A 20,295-nucleotide genomic window follows, 5' to 3' on the forward strand; every position below is an offset into this window, starting at 1 on the left:
GAAGAGCTCCAAGGTAATTGAACATTTACTATGTGCCCAGCACAGGGCTCACCTAAGTCTTGCAACAAGTGCAAGAGGTAGATACTTTACTTTATTTTATAGAGGAGAAAAATAAGTTACAAAGATGTTAAGCAATTTCTCTGAACTAAACATGATTACAGCAGACAGGATTTTGACCCATGATTGTCTGACTCCTGGACTTGTGCTTTTAATCACTACATTAAAGTACCTATAAATATGGATATGTCTAAAGAAAGGAGAATTTGGGTAAAATTTCTCAAATTAGAGAAACTGAGAAAATCTAGACAATCTATAAGAACCAACCAGTAGTATTTTCTTCATCATTTAAGAGTTTCCATAAAGTGCTTACCTTTAGCTTGAAATAGTTTTGGTATTAATTCTAGAAGGATGGTGTTCATAGGCCACTTGGTTATTGTTTCATTGGGAACAGTAACTGGTTTTTTAACATGAGAGTTGAAGTGTTTTTTATAATTAATGTGGATGTAGACTTAGAACTAGCCTAGAACCTAGAGCCAGGCAGAGTGGAGAATTAGTGCTATATAATTACAAACACTATTTTAAAAAGGTAGAAGGGTCTGCTTATAGACATGCAAAACCTATTTGGAATTTTATTTTTTTAAATGTTTCCCAGATGGTTTGGCAAAGGAAAAGTGTATCTAGAGAAAGGATTGGAACAAGTGAGGCCAGATGTTAACATAAAGTTAGGGATGTCAGATTTACCAAATAAAAACACAGGGTGCCCAGTTGAATTTGAATTTCAGATAGACAACAAATAATTTTTTAGTGTAAGCATGTCCCAAATATTGCATGTATACTCAGATTTAAAAATTATTCATCATTTATCTGAAACTCAAGTTTAACTGGCTATCCTGTATTTTGTTTTGTCTGGCCACTCTACAGTAGATGAATCCAGACATGGGTATATGAGGGTTCATTTTTCTTCATTCAACTTTTCTATTAGTTTGAAAAACTTTTAAATAAAAATATTATATGCTTTCCATATATTTATGTATTTAATCATACTGTCAGCCTTCTCCACAATAATGACAAATTCTGTTGTGTAGGAAAGGGAGAATGATTTACATTCTAAAACTGCATTTACTCCATAAATATACTGGGGTAGGAGTGGGAGGGATGAAATTGGCAAGAGGGATTCAGTTATATAGCAAGCAGTCTGACTTGAAAGATTTTTTTGTCCCCATGGGCTTGTGACTCTCCTTCCCTGTCCAGAGACAACAGGGCAGCTTGGGGGCACCAAGAAGGAAAATGCCTGAGGACTCCATCAGCACCAGATAAACCAAGCAGATCAAAATAAGGCTCTAAAAATTAAACTGCCCTCGGAATCACAACAAACAACTAAATCAAGATCCATTTAAGTGCTAAATCTAAACCTGCTAAAATGGGAAGATTTAAATAGGATCCAGAGTCTCCTAACATAATAAACAACATGGCCAGGGAACAATAAAAAAAAATCACCTGTCACACCAAGAACCAAGAAAATCACAACTTGAATGAGAATATAAATGGATTGACACCAACATCAATATGAGTCATGTGTTGGAATAATGTGATAAGGCTTTAAAGCAGCCATAATAAAAATGCTTGAATAATCACGTATAAATTCTCCTGAAACAAATGAAAAAATTGAAAATCCTAACAAAGAGATAATGTCAATTCTCTTCAGGAATGTATTCTGTGTATTATTACACTGAATAGTATTATTAGTCTTTGAAGTAAATGTAATAACAGTACATTTAGCCAAAGTAATGTAATGTAGATTGCTTAATTAAGCACAATGAATGTCCAGTATAAAAGAAATGATGTTTGGAAGGTCAAGCAAGGCATACAAGTTGTCTGTGCTTGTTTGGAATTCCTACTTTTAGAATAGTAGTGTAAGAAACAAAAGAAAGTCTTCAAAGTTATACTAATAAAGCAACTCAATTCCTACTTGCCTTAAGGCCATTGCTAAGAATTTAGAAAAAAGATCAAATGTCAGAAGTCTCTAACAAACTAAAGAGACTAGGCTTTCCAACTGTTGCTCTACAATGGGAATTGAAGCACCGTAGAGATATACAAATGATTCCCCCAAGTTATTTTTTGAACTCTTATGCCAAGTAGAAGTGAAATGTAATGTCAACATAGATGCAGTCTCCACATCCCCATCTGCTAAAGACATGTGCTATGACAGTTGAACTGAATCACAATTAGCCAACAGAAGTATTTGGTAACCACAGATGTGATTAAAACAAATATTTCCACTTTGGAAATTTTCCTAGCCCTAATAGACATTATAATAGCCATAATTCTAGCAGGAGTTTATTGTGCACTTACTATGTACCAGACACTGCATTAAGTATTTATTTGCATTATTTCATTTAATGCATAAAGCAACTCTCATGGTAAATATTATCCCTAATTTACATGAGGCCACACAGTTTGCTTAATGAAACCCCATTGGCTTAATTTAATTCCTTATATATTAAATCCAAATCTCTGATCACTCTATAACTGTATCCCTTCAGCTGAACATGATCCTACTTCCAAATCATGACAGCAGACCTTAAGGGGTCACTTGATGCTGCTAGCATTCACACTGCATTTCCCTAGGTCACTAACATTTCCATTTGAAGGCAACCGGCTACAACTTCTTAAACTTCCAACCCCTCCCTCCTATCCTCACTCTCAGCTGGCTACTTTGCTCCTTACTTTACTAAAAACATACAATCAGAAGAGAAATTCTGAATCTGCACACTTTGCCATCCCATCCATTACTACAGAAGAACTGTGTGTTCTGTGTTTCAGTGTTCCTATCTCAAATAATCCCTTTCCTTGTTCCTTAGACCTCATCCTCTCCTATTCATGGGCATCCTCCAGAAATTCTTCCATTTTGCCTGCTTTATTATTTTTCTTCCTTTCTACTGAATCATTCTTATCAGCATATGCAAATATACTATTATTCTCCCATCGGAATAAAAGAAAATAAACACAAAGGCAAAATTTCTCTTTCATCCCTAGCCACTGACCATATATTATTGTGTTCATAGCAAAATTCAAGATTTGTCCATACTTGCTCTCTCCATTTCTTCTCATTCTCTTTAAAACACACTCAATCCTTCCCCACTGAAAATGTTCTTGCTTAGGTCAAAGATGACCTTCACAGTGCTAAATTCAGTGGCCAATTCTTAACCCTGTTTGTACTGGCCTTCAGCAGCATTTAACACAGTGGATCACTTCCTCTCCTTGACATGCATTCCTCAGTTGGCTTCCAAAACACACTGTGGGTTTTCTTTCTACTTCTCTTGCTGCTTCCCCTCAGTCTCCTTTGCTGGTTCCCCCTCATGTATCCGACCTCTGAACATTATCAAATCCAAGGCTCAGGTCTCAGTTCTCTTCTATTCTCAATCTTTCCTCACTCCCTCAATGATCTCACCAAGTCTCTTGGTTCTAAATATCTTCTTTCTGCTAATGACTCCCAAATTCTTATCTCTAGGCTACATCACTCTCCTGAATTTCAGACTCAAATGTTCAACTGCCTACTCTCGCTTCCTTTTTGATATCTCAGAATTAGTATGTTCAAACGTCCAAAACCAAATTTCACTCTTATCATTATGCAATGTCTCTATTTATCTCTAATAACATGTTTTGTTTTGAGATTTATTTCGCTTGAGATTTCTTATGATTGCTATTTGCACAATCAATCTATTGAATTTATGAATCTAAAATGTGTCTCCTATAGACAGAATATAGTTAAATTTTAGTTAGTTAAATTTTATCTGTTTATTATTCAAACCGACAATCTCTGATAGGACTTTTGATAGACTATTAGTCCATTTTCTTTTAATGTAATTACTAATATAGTTGGATTTACATCTGCTGTTTAACTTTTGTCTTCTATTTATCTCATGTTTTTTATTGTTGCTGTTACTTTATTTCTCCTGCACTGCTTTCTTTGTGTCTAGTGAATATTTTCTAGTGTCGTGTTTTAATTTCTCCAGTGATTTTTTTTTACTATATAATTTTTTGAGTTATTTCCTTAGTGGTTGCTCTAGGGCTTACCTTAATTAAGAACAGTTCCAGTTTTACACTAATTTAATTCCAGTGAGTTATAGAAATATTACTTCTATTTAGTCCTATTCACTTTCCCCCCTTTTTGTGGTATTGTTGCTATAAGTATTACATCTATAAATGTTAGAAACCCATAACTACATTATTATAACTATTACTTTATGTAATTTTATGTCTTTTAAAGACACTAAGAGGAAAAAAGAATAGCAAGTATATACTCACAGCTTTCATTAACTTTCTTATTTATCATTTTCTCTTTTTTTTCCTGTAAACTTGAGTTACCATATGGAGTCATTTTCTAAGCCTGATACACATATCCATCTCCTTTATACTATTATTGGCAATTATATTACATTTTTATATGTTATAGGCCCCCAAATACATTATATACATGCTCTTTTATACAATTACTTTTTAAATCAGTTAAGAAAGAATATGTATTTATAGTGTCTATACTGGCATTTATAATTATACAACTATTTTTATTAGTGCTTTTTTTACGTGTATTTTTTAATTTAAATTCACTGAGCCAACTTATAGTACATCATTAGTTTCAGATGTAGTGTTCAATAATTTATCAGGTTCATAAAACATCCAGTGCTCATCACATCACGTGCCCTCCTTAATGCTCATCACCCAATTACCCCATTCCGCTGCCAACCTCCCCTCCGGCAACCCTCAGTTTGTTTCCTATAGTTGAGTTTCATGGTTTTTCTCCCTCTCTGACAACTTCCCATTCTGTTTTCCCTCCCTTTCCTTATGGTCTTCTGCCCTGTTTCTTATAATCTACATATGAGTGAACCCATATTTTCATGTGTATTTTAATTGCCATCTGGGACGTCACTTGCTTTCAACCTAAAGAACTTCCTCTACTATTTCTTCTAAGGAAAGTCTGCTAGGAGAAAATTTGCTTAGATTCTGTTTATCTGGGAATGTCTATTTCACGTCCATTTTTTAAAAATAGCTTTGCTGGATACAGGATTCCTAATTGATCATTTTTTCACTGAGCACTTCAAGCATATCATCCCACTGCCTTCTGGCCTCCTTTGTTTCTAGGTCAGCTGTTAATCTTATTGCAATTCCCTTGAAAGTGAGAAGTCATTTTCTCTTGCTGCTTTCAAGATTTTGTCTTTGTCTTTCAGTATTTTACTATGACATGTCTATTTTTATATTTCTTTGTATTTGTCCTACTTGGAGTTCATTGAGATTCTTGAGTGTATAAATTACATTTTAAAATAAATTTCATTAGTTTTTAGCCATTATTTTTTCAAATATTTCCCCTCTCCTTTTTCTCTCTCCTCTCCTTTTGGTATTCCCATTACATCAATGCTGGTCCACTTAATGGTGTCCCATATTTCTCTGAGGCCCACTTTTACTCTGGGATGACAGTTATGGTTTTGGCAAGGCTCTCTTTGTCTCTTTCTCTGACCACACCCAGTTGTCAAGCTCCACTAATCATAGGCTGATTGCTGAGTTGTTTTCAATAGTGTTTTGTGGCATAAATCACTTCCTAGACTATTCCAATCAAAGTTTGGCACCTTTAAAGAGACAGCTCTAAAAGTCAGTATGTGAGCTTTGTTCTGAGCCCAGGAGGGCTTTCCTAGCTGTCTCTTTTCCATCTCTCTGGAAAACTAACTGACCTACATAGAGCTTAGCCTTTATCACCCAAGAATCTATCAGTCTCCTCCTACTTGGAGGAATTTCACAACTTCTACTGTTTTTGAATGACCTTAGGTTTGAACTTCTCTACACTGTTGCAAAGGAAATCAATCCTTTTGGGAGTGATTTCAAGTTCTCTGTTTTATGGCCTGCTTTTCCTCCTAGGTAAAATCTGTGAGCCATGGCATTGATGTTGCGGGGGTGGAGGGGAGGCAATGATGCATGCCTGAGTGACTCTCCACTTTAGGAGCTGAGCACTCAGTAGATGAAGGGACAACAGCCCCACATCTGCTCAGCTTGCCTCTCTCAGCATGAAACTTCTAACCCACAAGACAATGAAAGAGTGATCAGAGTCCCCATACTCTCAGTGATGCCATGCTCAAGGTATAGCCTCCATCCCATGAGTGGGGGCTGGGAAGGAGAAGGAGCTGCCAGTGCTCAGCCATATTCACCTGGAACTTAGCCTCAGGAACAGGTAACTGGAAGCAGATGAGAAATGCTTAGGTATTGCTCCTCCTGAAAAGAAAGCCTTCCAACTAGGAGCTGACCAGAAAGTGCACCCTGTGTTCATGACAGTATCATTCTGGAGTTTCCATCTCACTGAGGTGGGAGGGAGTTGGGAGGGTGTGGGTCTTGGTTCAATTATCACAGACACTTGCAGTTCTTACCTAGTTTTGGTAGATTTTCTTTTTTTTTTTTAAAGATTTTATTTATTTATTCGACAGAGATAGAGACAGCCAGCGAGAGAGGGAACACAAGCAGGGGGAGTGGGAGAGGAAGAAGCAGGCTCATAGCGGAAGAGCCCGATGCGGGGCTCGAGCCCATAAGGCCGGGATCACGCCCTGAGCCGAAGGCAGACGCTTAACCGCTGTGCCACCCAGGCGCCCAGGTAGATTTTCTTAAATAAATGTGTCTTTGCTATATGTTCTTTGGGCCATTTCCAGAGACCTTAAATGGTTGATTGAAAAAATTTCACTAGTTTCCATACGGAGTGGATCTGTGGAACTCCTCACACTGTAATGCCAGAAGTGGAACTCTCCTATGGATCTGTGGAACTCCTCACACTGTAATGCCAGAAGTGGAACTCTCCTTCAAAGTAAGCGTTTAAAACATAAGTCAGATCATACCACCCCTCTGCTCAGAATCCTCCAATCTCTTCCTCTCCCGTAGCAGAAAAACTGAAGTCCCTACAATAGCTCATAGGACCCCGTGACCTGCTTTCCTCTCCCAACATCTTTGACCTCATTTTGTACTTTTTTCCCGCCTGTTTTCCTTATTCCAGCTACGCTGGCCTCCTTGGTATTCTCAAACACATTAGCAAACTTCTGCTACCAGGCTTTGCACTTGTTCTCTCTGCCCAGAATGCTCTTTCCTTAGATATCCACAAAGCTAACCCCCTCATCTCCTTCATGCAATTATTTAAATATCACCTTCTCAGTGAACTCTACCCTGACCAATTTATTTAATACTGTAATCCACTCCTGCCCCTCCCAGCATTCCCAATCCCCCTATCTTAAAAAATATATAGCATGTATACCTTTTAACATGTTATACAATTTGGTAATAAATTAAAGTTTAGTATTTAACTTTTATTGTCAGTCTCCTTTAGTAGCATGTAATAAGCTTCAGGAGGGCAAGGATTTTTGTCTTTTTTGTTCACTGTCTGATCATCTACAACAGTGCCTATTGCTAGCAAATGCTGAATTAATATTTGTTGAATGAGTATTGATTTGAAGAAATAGTGGAATTGGGATTTGATCAAGAGATCATGCTTTTAATCACAAACCAATGTTGAGACCACTTTCAGACATTAGGTCCTGCTTAAATAAAATTTATGAGCTCAAAGAATATTTTACAAATATTTATAAGCCTAATGAGTTATTTAGTGTTCATTTTTAGTGTGCTGGGAGAGCTTCAGATTACTGAAGTCGTTGGCAGGCATCCTTGCACAAATACAAAACATAAAATTTAGGAAACAAAAAGAAGAGAAATTTGAGGTCAGATTTTATAATCATCTATCAGAATTAAGTCTATAAAACCATGGGAACATAAGAACTAGAATGATCAGTAGGGGAAGAAAGGGATAAAGAAAGGGGGGGTAATCAGAAGGGGGAATGAAACATGAGAGACTATGGACTATGAGAAACAAACTGAGGGCTACAGAGGGGAGGGGGGTGGGGGAATGGGATAGACCAGTGATGGGTAGTAAGGAGGGCACATATTGCATGGTGCACTGGGTGTTATACACAACTAATGAATCATCGAGCCTTACATCGAAAACCGGGGATGTACTGTATGGTGACTAACATAATATAATAAAAAATCATTATTAATAAAAAAAAAAAGTCTATAAAACCATGGAAAATCAGATTTTAGCCTATTTCAATTTTTAATTGGTATTTGAATTTGTTTCTGCAGAATTTCTTCAGTGATAAACTTGGATTTCATATCATCAATGAGGCTTCCTTCTAATGGGGATTTGTTTGGACAGCTTTTGTGAAACCTAACCATTTATTAGCTTAAAACTTTATGGCAGATGTCATCATCAGAAAGTATAAACTGAGGTCCAGTACCCTCTTTTGAAATGTATTACTCCAGACCTGGGAATAGAAAAGATGGTTGGCATTTGCTCTGTATAGCTGGGTCTTACTCTGGATGTTTAAAATAAAATTTATGGGCTGAAATAATGTTTTATAAATATTTGTTAATATGATGAGTTCTTGTAGCAAAATGAGGTATAATTTTCCAGGTCATCTTTTTTTCTTTTTTAAGACAAATATAAAATCTGCCCTCAAGTTCTCTCCTTGTTTTCCAAATATTGTGATTTGTATTTCTGCAAAGACTTCAGTTACCTGAAATACTCTAAGCACTTTAAAGATGAACATGAAAGAACTCATTATGTTGCAAACACCAATCTGCCTTCTTCCTTCTTGTTCACCCATAGTTTAGATCTCTGTCTAAAGCCTCTCTGCCCAAATTTGTCTACATAATTGTCCCTAAAGCCTAGATCATTGTGAACCTCTTCTTCCTGGGGAATTCTACTTTCTTAGAGATCCATGCAAATTTTGATAGCTGCTCTTCACACTGTTGAAAGACACTGACCAGATGCATTAACCTCTTCAGTACGTAGACTTTCAGTCTAGATCTGTATTCTTCAATCTTGGCTGTATATTAGAATAATAGCAGAGAGGTTTTTTTTATATGCTAATAGCCAGCCTGAAACTAATATAATACTGTATGTTAATTATACTTCAATAATGAACAAACAAACAAAAAAACTGATGGTTGAGTCCCACTCTTAGATTCTGGCTTAATTGATTAGAATAGGGATTGGCATAGATATATTTTAAAAACTCCCTGGTTGAATTTAATATGCAGCCAGAAATGAAACCCATATGTCTAAGAAATTAAGTCTTGCTGGGCCCCGAGGACCTATAATGTTGGAAATTACTCTTATCTTCCACATTTATACAATATCTTAGTGCAGCTTGAGTCAATAATTTTGATTCTGAAGACCTTAATAGAATGTCTGTAGTCTGTTAGACACTGCATTTTGCTAGCAATATGGAGCTGAATATATCTCCCACCTTCAGGTAGCTTTGAGCATAATTATAATAAAGGACAAGACAAACATTGACTAGAAAATCACAAGTGCAAAGAGTGACCACAGCAGACATTTATCCTTATAGGAAAAATAATTCCTCCTCACTTTACTTCTAGAACTTGCGTGTAGTGAGAGATGTACTTGATAGTATTCATTGGTTATTTGAATAATGTCAAGATACAAAAACTATTGAGTGACTGATTAAGGAAATATTTCAGTTAATAAATTTCCCCTTTCAATGAAAGTGCATTAGCAAAGATTGTTTCTCACTTTAATGTGACATGCTTTAATGAGACCTTCATTTCTTCTCATCACTCATCTACTTATATATGTGACTTGTATAAAAGAGATGGCAGGGCATCTGACTTCCAAAGAGATATTTGTCCTTAAAAATCTGTGGAGTATCAGAATTCAAAGATTGTCTGAAAGGAGAAGAAAAGTAGCAGGAGGTGAAAAGGGAATATATACTTCCTATCTACTCCTTGATCTTACCAAGCTTAGAGTGCTTGTACCATTACTTAGAATGGTCTCGTCCCAATCTTTGTGTAGCTGGCCCTTCTTGTCATTCAGATCACAGTTTAAACATTACTATATTTATATGTACCTGAAATTTTAATCTGGTCATCTTTTTTCTTCTTTAAGATGAATATAAAATCTGCCCTCAAGTTCTCTCCTTCTTGTTTTCCAAATATTGTGATTTGTATTTCTGCAAAGACTTCAGTTACCTGAAATACTCTAAGCACTTTAAAGATGAACATGAAAGAACTCATTATTGCAAATACCAATCTGCCTTCTTCCTTCTTGTTCACCCATAGTTTAGATCTCTGTCTAAAGCCTCTCTGCCCAAATTTGTCTACATGATTGTCCCTAAAGCCTAGATCATTGTGAACCTCTTCTTCTGGGAGAATTTTACTTTCTTAGTGATCCATGCAAATTATGATACCTGCTCTTCACTAAAGAACATTTCTTAAAATCAGGAATGGCAAAACACACAGACATGGAAATAACTGTCATGAAAGAAGAGGATTTTTATATTCATAGGTCCTTAGAAACAGGAGGCATGGCACACAGGGGAAGCACCAAGGTCAGTCATAACGCAGAGGGGTGAGGGAAAGTATGGGTCCAAACCTTTGTTGTCATTTTCACATGAAGAATGGGCCAGTAAGAAATCACTTGGTCTTGGGTGCTTTAGGGCAAAGGGATAGTGTCCTAGACCGCAGAAGCCTGATAAAAGGAAATGATGAGGATATGGACTCAGGATTGGTTGGTCTGTATATCAAGAGGATCTGCTGTCTCCAGGAATTAGTTCACACTAGGAGGGGCAGTCTCTCCAGGATTTGCAATGTTCCAAGATGCCAAACCATCAGAAAACACAGAAAATAAAAAGCATGAATATTATAATCACCTCGTCAAAGCAGCTTTCCCTGATCTCCTAAACTGAAGTGATTAGCACTCACATTCTATCCATCATTCTATTTTAACTACTCCAAAATACTTCCCTGATATTTTTTAATTTCTATAATAGTTTGTTTATTCTCTTCTACCATTAGAAGAATATTTTTCATCTTATCTACTTCTTTATCTTCAGTATTGGAAACAGGGATACATGTAAAATATTCATTAAATATTTGTTGAATTAAATATATGCTTTCCTTTCCTCTTAGATTTCCCATTTTCTTCCACTTCCTTTTCATTGTAGGTGTTATGAGAATCAGCACAAATTTAACACCATGATCATGGACTTCCTCTATTTTTAGAACCTTCAGAGTATTGTTCCTGGAGAACCACAAAGGTCAATGGTGTAAGGGCACATGGAGAGAAATGAGACAGAAGGTTTGCTGCACATAGAAGGCAAAGACCGATGAGCCTATTGATGGCAAAGGTATAGAAGGGATGGTAACAAAAGTAAAATGGCAGTTGTGTGTGTCACTTGAAAATTTTTATTTTATTTAAATTTAACTTGATCCATTCATTTTTATTCAAAAACTCCTTATTGTTTACCTTCCTCATGCCCGGAAAAAAATATCCTCTAATTTTTTTCAGAAAGAAACATCATTAAATTCTTCTCTGTATACTCTGTGCTGGGCAAGGGATACTGTTTGGGTCTCACATTAAAATAAAGAAGTAGAAAATTAAAGACAGTCCTAGAAGGCACAGAATGCATTCAAATACACTTAAGACAACTGCTTATGTCAAAAGACATATTTAACCAATGGACTCAATATTCAAAAATTGAGGCCTTTAAATTTTCCTTCCCACCACATAATACATTCAATATATATTTGTTGAACGAATGAAATGTAGAAGAAAAGGAACAAAGATCTGACCAACACAAAATCCTTGTGGAGATAAATACCTTTTACTAAAACAGGGTTAATGAATATTAGGATTAATGCTGCAAAAAACACAGTGGTTCACTTTCTCTTAATTATTTTCAGTGGTAAAGAAGCTGATGATTAAGAAAATCATAGAACTTGGTTCCAACACATTCACAGTTAATTTTAGAATACAAATTACATAAATCATAGTCTTTACATTCAGCAAGTATATAAATAGGTCTAAATTCCCTGGGGAGTAAGGTAAGTGTTGCTGTTGTTGTTATGCCTAGGCGTGTGTGTGTGTGTGTATGTATGGGTGTGTGGGTGTGTGTGTGATTGTGTGTGTGTGTTTATGATTGGCTGCATAACAGATGTTGAGAAAAATGATGCCCAGAAAAAGGGAACTGAGTAATAGTTGTATAAACATCAGTAATACAAAGAAAGTAAAGAGAGAGAAAAAAGTAAAGCCCCAGCTTATAAACACAACCAGTCTAGATGAATGGCCTCACAGGGACTCACTCTAGTCAAGATGCACAGATCTGCTTCTAATAGGCCCCTTGGATACTGAGGGAAGGCCTCTGATGTATGAGCTGGTGCATCTTTATTTGCATATTAAATGCATAAATAACCAGCAGTGCAGGGAAGAGATAGGGGGACAAATAGGAGCACGACATTGAAAGGGCATATTCATCTAGTTTAAAAACTTATTGGAACACAACCAGACTCTAGTGCACACAGACAGATTCATCTTTTTGTAGTAGGGCCTGAATCCAAAACAAGAGCAATGTAACAGTCCTCACCTGACCAACACAGCAGATGTGGCTGGAAGATAACTTGTAGATCATTTGTGTGACTCTCTATCACTCACAGAGAATTAAGCTAAGGCAGGCCAAAGTGACTCAGATAACGTTAGCAAGTGTAAGTTACGCAACACGCTATGGCATATAAAGGATGAATGAGACATGGTACTATTAAAGGGCTTTGACATTTATAGGGGAAAGGGTACAGATGAATAGTGAAATTCTATATAACATGATGAGTGGAAAGATCCAGGTTTGTACAGAACACTGTGGAAGCCCAAAGGAGGTGTAGCAAAGACATAGACTATATGGGAAGGAGGTTCTCTAGTACTCAGCTACAGGTAGTATAAATTCAATCTAAAACAGCTTTTCTCTGCCCACCCGTGATGGTGGGGAAGATTCACTCTATGCATTCATTAGTTCACTCTACACATTGCTTCTATGTCTGCATTTTGCTTCCTTTATAGTTAATAACCTAGTATGAGGTTGCCTATTTTATGACTGAATCAGAAACCCCATGGAAAGCTACCCTCAAAAACTTCTCAAGATTCCATGCAGGTTCTGCCATGAGGCAGCATGACATTTTCCCCCCACCCAGATTTCTAGGGCAGCCCTGGATGGGCCCCTGCCTCCAGTTCCTCCTGAAACAAGAGACTAGAGTCAGCATTTCTTTTAGGTAGGTAAATGAGATGTTTTCTTCTCTGCTTATAAAAAATAAAACAGGGTCATGGTTTTATAAAAAACACTTATTCACTCAAAGTTCAACAAACATTAACAGCCAAATCCTGTGTGAGTTTAAAGGTGTTCTGATCACCGATTCTTGTGTGTGGGAGGTTTCCCCACACCAACAAGCAATTCTTGGACGCTAGCTGGGTGTCTACAATTCAGCTGACACTATCAACTGGAGATAGCATCAGATTCCACCGGTTAGTGGCTCACTCCTACAAGACTGCCCCACACTTCAGATGTCAATTGCAAACCCAGATTATCATCTGAGCTTCTAACTAATCAGCTATACATTACCGGTCCCAACGACCCCCTCCTCAAGTTCAATTAATGTGCTAGAGTGGCTCAGAGAATTCAGGGAAACATTTTACTTACTAGATTACTGGTTTATTATAAAAGGATATAACCCTGGAATAGTCAGATGGAAAAGAGGTATAGGGCAATGATGTTGGAAGGGGTACAGAGTTTGTATGACCTCTCTGAGTGTGCCACTCTCCCCCTATGGCCACACATTCACCAACCCAGAAGCTCTCTAAACCCTATCTTCTTGGGTTTTTATGGAGGCTTCATTTGTTAGTCCTGATTACCCTGGAGTTTCTTGAGTGATGAGAGCAGTAAGGTGTCTTTTGTTTTGTCAATGAGTGACTTCAGAGAGCTCCTAAGGGTGGTTGCCAGAGGAGCCAGTCATGTGATTAAAAGGGTTGGAACTTTCAGTCTCAACTTCCAGACTTCTGGGAGGGGGGGAGGGGCTGGAAATTGAGTCTAATCACCAGTGGCCGGTGATTTAATCAATTATTATTATTATTATTATTATTATTATTATTAAATTTGAAAGAAAAAATTAGCAATTAAACCAGCAGAGTAATTTTAGGTAGTGATACGTATTGTAAAGGAAATCAAACAGGATTATGAGAGAGAAAGTGATTGGGAAAGTTACTTTACATTGAGTCATTGAGGAAGGCCTCTCAGAGATGTGCCATCTAAGCTGAGCAAAGCAGATCAGGGGAACAGCGTTCAAGGCAGAAAGAACTGTAGTGCAGAGGCTATAAGGCAGGATCATGCTTGAAATATTCCAAAAGAAAAGGCAGTCGGTGCAGCTAATCAAGGGGAAGAGTAAAAGGTAATGAAGTCGAAGAGGTAGGCAGAGGCGGGATCACAAAAGTCTGATAAGGACTAGAAATAGGTTCTTGTTTCTCTCAGTGAATGGAGCTTATACAGAGCACACAGCCTCACAAGGCATGGGTGGGTACTAGACAAGGAAGGTTAAATGCCACTTTGTTTCTCCAATCCTCAGTGGAGGAGAAAAGGGATAGTCCACAGGCAAGAAAAGGGGAGTCAAAGAGTAAAGCTTCTCACTACTCCAGGCAGGGTACAAGCAGAGAGGGAGCAGGAATTGCTATGAGGGCTGTAGTTTCTCCAAGAGACTGGACCTTTCCTTGTCTGATAGAGGGAAGATCCGCAGTTCACCCGTGGGTCCACACGTAACAGCAAAAGTGTGGCCTGGATAGTAGCCTGTTGACTCAGGCTGTGCTGGAGAGAAGACCGAATCCCTCTACGAAGAAGGCAGGGCTCAGGGACAGAGCTGCCCACATACAAGTAACTCATTACTTCTTTTAAAACACTATTTTCAAACTTCAGTCAAAGTATTTTCAAACTTCAGTATTATAATCAAATTGCTTCAGGCTTTGTATTTAAGGCTTATGAACTTCAATTAACTTAGGAGGTAAACGCCCTACCCCCTAAAAACTTTTACCATGTAATATTTATAACATTTATTTAAGGTAAGGATGCTCCAGATCCCATGAGCAAGGTAATCATATAATTTATCAAATAGGTCAGGATACTTCAGAGAACAAAAGGAGTTTTGCTTTTTTTTTTTAAGATTTCCTTATTTCTTTAGAAAGAGAGATGGAGGGGGGAGAAGCAAAAGGAGAGGGAGAGAGAGAGAGAAAATCTCAAGCAGACTCCCCACTGAGCAAGAAGCCCAAGAAGCCCAAGGGTGGGGGCGGCAATCTCAACCCTGAGATCATGACCTGAGACAAAATCAAGTGTCAGATATTCAACTTAGTAAGCCACCCAGGTGTCCCAGAGGTGTTATTAATAATAATCTTAGAACAACAGTATAAACTAAGACTGTCTTGGACAATTTGGGAGTTATTAAGAAATTATCTACCCCTTTCTAAGACAAAGACCAAGGGAAGGACTTGAGATTTTATTTAAACGAGGTAGGAAATCATTAGTGGGTTTAATCAGGGAAATTACATTGTCTGATTTATATTTTCAAAAGATCTCTCTGACTTCCGTGTGGAGATTGGATTGTAGGGGCACAAAGAGAAATAGGGAACATTTTAGAAGGGTTTTGCAGTGGGCTAGGCATGAGATGATAGAGGTTTGAACAAGGGTGGGGCAGGTAAGACAGAGAGACAAAATAAGTAAAATAAATACTTTTGAGGTAGAGCTCATAGCACTTACCAGTGGATTCAAGTCTGGGGATGAAGGAGGATGGGGTCCAATAACACAAGTTACTGAACAGATGAAGTTGATATTTACTGAGATGGCAGTTTTCTTTATGTGTCAGCAAAAATATGTGTCATATCTTTAGCTTGATCAGGTACAAGTAAATAACAATAACAACAATAATAACTAACCTCTTTTGATTGCTTATGTCAGATACTGAGCACTTTACATGTATTGATTTAGTCCTCATAATAACCTATGAGGGAGATATGATCATTCTCAACCTTTTACAAATGAGTGAACTATAGCACAGAGAGATTAAGTAACTTAAGTCACACAGCTAATACATCACAGAGCCAGGTCTGGATTTTATTGATTTGGGAGCTCTGATTCCAGATTCTGCCTCTTAACCCCATGCCATACTGCCTGTTTGTTTGACCCCATGATTCCTAATTTAATCATTGGCCTCCTTTGTGGCATGCTGTTGGAAACAAGGGTCTCAAGTTACAGAGTATGATGAATTGGCTCATCTCCAAAATATTCACTGAGATTGGAACACATGCCCCCCTTCCCCAAAGATGTTCAGAAAGAAAGCCATTGAAATCAGAGGGTCATGCGCCCATCCTAAATGGGACTGTGATTCCATGGAGTAAGCAAACATTAATCCTGTGTCTCCTGTAATTTATGAACTAGGAAGAGGCATGTTATCTTCCTCTGCCTCATTTTACCCATTTGAAGTAATGGGAAGTACTTTGCATTAATTATCTAGGAGGCAGCCTTGTGTGTACCATAGTTTAAAAGGCTGTTCTGGAGTCAGATTCCTGGGTTCAGATTCTAGCTCACCACTTCTTAGCTAGGTGTTTGGTATATTACTTAACCCCTTTCTATTTCCCCATCAGCGAAGTGAGAATAGGAACACTACACCAGAGACTGCCTCGTATTTTAAAAAATCCGTTTCCTTCTGGCTAAAGAGCTAGACTGTAGTTCCCACCTTCTCTCATGGTCTGGTGTAGCCAGATGATACTGGCTATTAGGAAAAGGGAGGAGTGATGGATGCCACCTTCAGATCTGGTCCATATACATCTTCTAAGTTATACTCTATGCTCTCTCTTTCCTGACTGCTGGGTGAATACAGAGGATTTAGCAGAGGACTCTGATACCCTAGGGGACTGCAGAGCCATAGACTAGAAGGGTCCAAGTGTCTGAATAACCTTGTGAAAGACCTCCTGCTAGGTAGGACTATCCGCTTACTCTTACTTACCAGAGTAAGCCTTTATTGTGTCAAACCACTGAGAGCTGAGAGTTTGTTTATTAGAGCAACTTGAATTAAAGGATTACTTCAAGCACTAAAGTATAAAGTATTGGTGTAAATGTGCTCTTAGAACATAGGAGAAAATGATTCTCTTTTCCAAATTCTTTGTTACAGCAAGAGGATAATGTAGACCTCATCTGAAATTGAAATTACGATTCTCCATGGAAGGCATCTTACTGTAATTGGCAACACACTATTTATACACAAAAACAGGTGTGAGTAGAAGATATAAAATGAGCAAAATAGCAAGGAGGTGAGCAAATGTGACCTAGGGAAATTCAAAAGACTGTACTCTGAAGATTTTTCTCATCCTTCCCAGAGTTCTCATGACCTTAGTTTGCAGGCAGGGCTGTAGGATCTGTGTAGCTCAGTCTCCCCAACATGCTTTCACAGCCTTGATAAAAACTTAAACCAACGGACTTATTACAACTATTGTTTTTCTTTGGGGTAGAGGTAGACTCATCAGTAGTACTCTGTGACTCCTATAGCAAGTAGGCAGAAGAAAAGATTTTAAAGAAAATTGATATCATATAGAATCAGAGATGTACATTTAGAAATGGAAGACATACATCTCTAAAGGCAGGAGAAACAAAAGGAAAAATGAATTTGTGGGACTTCATCAAGATAAAAACCTTCTGCACAGCCAAGGAAACAGTCAGAAAAACTAAGAGGCAGCCCACAGAATGGGAGATATTTGCAAATGACACTACAGATAAAAGACTAGTATCCAAGATCTACAAAGAACTTCTCAAACTCAATACACGAGAAACAAATAATCAAATCAAAAAATGGGCAGAAGATATGAACAGACACTTTTCCAATGAAGACATACAAATGGCTAATAGACATATGAAAAAATGTTCAAAATCATTAGCCATCAGGGAAATTCAAATCCAAACCACATTGAGATACCACCTTACGCCAGTTAGAATGGCAAAAATTGACAAGACAAGAAACAACAAATGTTGGAGAGGATGTGGAGAAAGGGGATCCCTCCTACATTGTTGGTGGGAATGCAAGTTGGTACAGCCACTCTGGAAAACAGTGTGGAGGTCCCTTAAAAAGTTAAAAATTGAGCTACCCTATGATCCAGCCACTGCACTACTGGGTGTTTACCCCAAAGATACAGACGTAGTGAAGAGAAGGGCCATATGCACCCCAATGTTCATAGCAGCAATGTCCACAATAGCTAAATCGTGGAAGGAGCCGAGATGCCCTTCAACAGATGACTGGATTAAGAAGTTGTGGTCCATATATACAATGGAATATTACTCAGCTATCAGAAAGAATGAGTTCTCAACATTTGCTGCAACATGGACGGCACTGGAGGAGATAATGCTTAGTGAAATAAGTCAAGCAGAGAAAGACAACTATCATATGATTTCTCTCATCTATGGAACATAAGAACTAGAATGATCAGTAGGGGAAAAAAGGGATAAAGAAAGGGGGGGTAATCAGAAGGGGGAATGAAACATGAGAGACTATGGACTATGAGAAACAAACTGAGGGCCTCAGAGGGGAGGGGGGTGGGGGAATGGGATAGGCTGGTGATCGGTAGTAAGGAGGGCACATATTGCATGGTGCACTGGGTGTTATACACAACTAATGAATCATCGAGCCTTACATCGGAAACCGGGGATGTACTGTATGGTGACTAACATAATATAATAAAAAATAAAAAATAAAAAAATAAATAAAATGCAAAAAAAAAAAGAAATAGGAAGATCGGTAGGAGAAGGAAGGGAAGAATGAAGGGGGGGTAAACAGAAGGGGGAATGAACCATGAGAGACTATGGACTCTGGGAAACAAAATGAGGGCTTCAGTGGGGAGGGGGTGGGGGATTGGGATAGGCCAGTGATGGGTATTAAGGAGGGCACATATTGCATGGTGCACTGGGTGTTATATGCAAATAATGAATCATGGAACATTACATCAAAAACTAAGGATATACTGTATGGTGACTAATATAACATAATAAAAATTATTATAAAAAAACAAAAACAAACAAACAAAAAGAAATGGAAGTTATTCTTGAGGGATGCTTAGATTTTCCTCTGAAAATCTTTTATTATTGCTGTAAAGTTAAAGTCCCAGAGAAACTTCAGAGATTCAAAAGAACACTCAGCAAAGGATCAATTACAGTTCTACCCAATTGGAATATTTTGAACAAAATGAAGACTTAAGCACCCTGCCAAGTTTTCTTTAGACTCTTATTGGCAAATACATCTCTTGAAACTTGATGTTAATTTTTTCCAGTTCACCAACAGGATCTTAAGATGTTATGCTCCATCATCACCATCTTATATCTCTACTGTATCACAAATATTATTTTGTGATATAGCATTGTCAGCAGGTAACACTGCTTAGAGTGACACAGAGAATACTTCATGGGCGTCTAAAGTGGCCTTGTAGATAAATAAGTTTATCAGTTCAAAGATATTCATATCCCCACAGAAACGTCTCATCATTGGAAATTTTCCAATGTCCCAAAGTGTGTCTGAGATAGTAAGCACCCAAAGAAAATGCCCATTACAAAAGCTTATAACTATCATACAGATATAATCCTAAGGAAGCCATGGTCACTTGGCTCAGTCCCAGAGGGATTTTAAATTCAGAGATATGTAATCCCGACAGGACATCCAACAATTTCATACATATTTCAACATCTTTAAAGATGATATATTACATAAACAACAAAACTTAGTAAAATCCTCTCTTTTTCTATTTTATTATATCCTAAGGTCCTGGAAACCAACCGCTCACTTTCCTTCCCCAGAAGAATTGCTTATGCTTCCATATCATTCTATCATGCAGATTTCTTTCTTTACAAAGTTCATAATTTCTTCACAGAGCCCCCTAGCAAAAGATATGCCTTCATACAGACCTCTGGACACTAGTTCTCTTCCGTGCTCTTCTTTTCTGTAAAAAATCTACCTGCTTTGCTTTTGACCTTTCTATCCCATCCTCATTCCATTAATTTTGCATATAAAGCCTAAAGAATTGCCTGGAATTTGGGAAAATTTCCTCTATATTCAGGGAAAGTTAGGGAACTGAGCAGGCCAAACCAGAACCTTCCTCATATGCTAATTGCTTTTGTCCTATCACACCTATAAGTATAAGACTAGTCAAACAAAATCCTAAAAGTGTACATGTCTCCTGTATAGGCTCATTTCCAAAGAGCCTTCCAATTCAAAAGCAATGCTTTGAAGAAAACAGAGACAGCCATTTGCCTCTGGTAAATGATTCAAGAAAGTCCAACATGATAGCACCATTTCTCAAAGGCTTCGCATAGCTGAGCTTTAGGTAACATAAAAAGTCCCCGTCTGTTGCCT

General features: G+C 37.7%; 1 protein-coding gene across 9 annotated transcripts in view; it reads right to left on the reverse strand.

Moving 5' to 3' along the window:
- Nucleotides 1-20,295, reverse strand: part of LOC123000103 (putative ankyrin repeat domain-containing protein 20A5) — a 388,417-nt gene that overhangs the window by 171,664 nt on the left and 196,458 nt on the right. The gene's annotated exons all lie outside the window — the stretch shown is intronic.

Source organism: Ursus arctos, unplaced genomic scaffold, assembly GCF_023065955.2.
Source record: "Ursus arctos isolate Adak ecotype North America unplaced genomic scaffold, UrsArc2.0 scaffold_26, whole genome shotgun sequence".
Taxonomy (NCBI): domain Eukaryota; kingdom Metazoa; phylum Chordata; class Mammalia; order Carnivora; family Ursidae; genus Ursus; species Ursus arctos.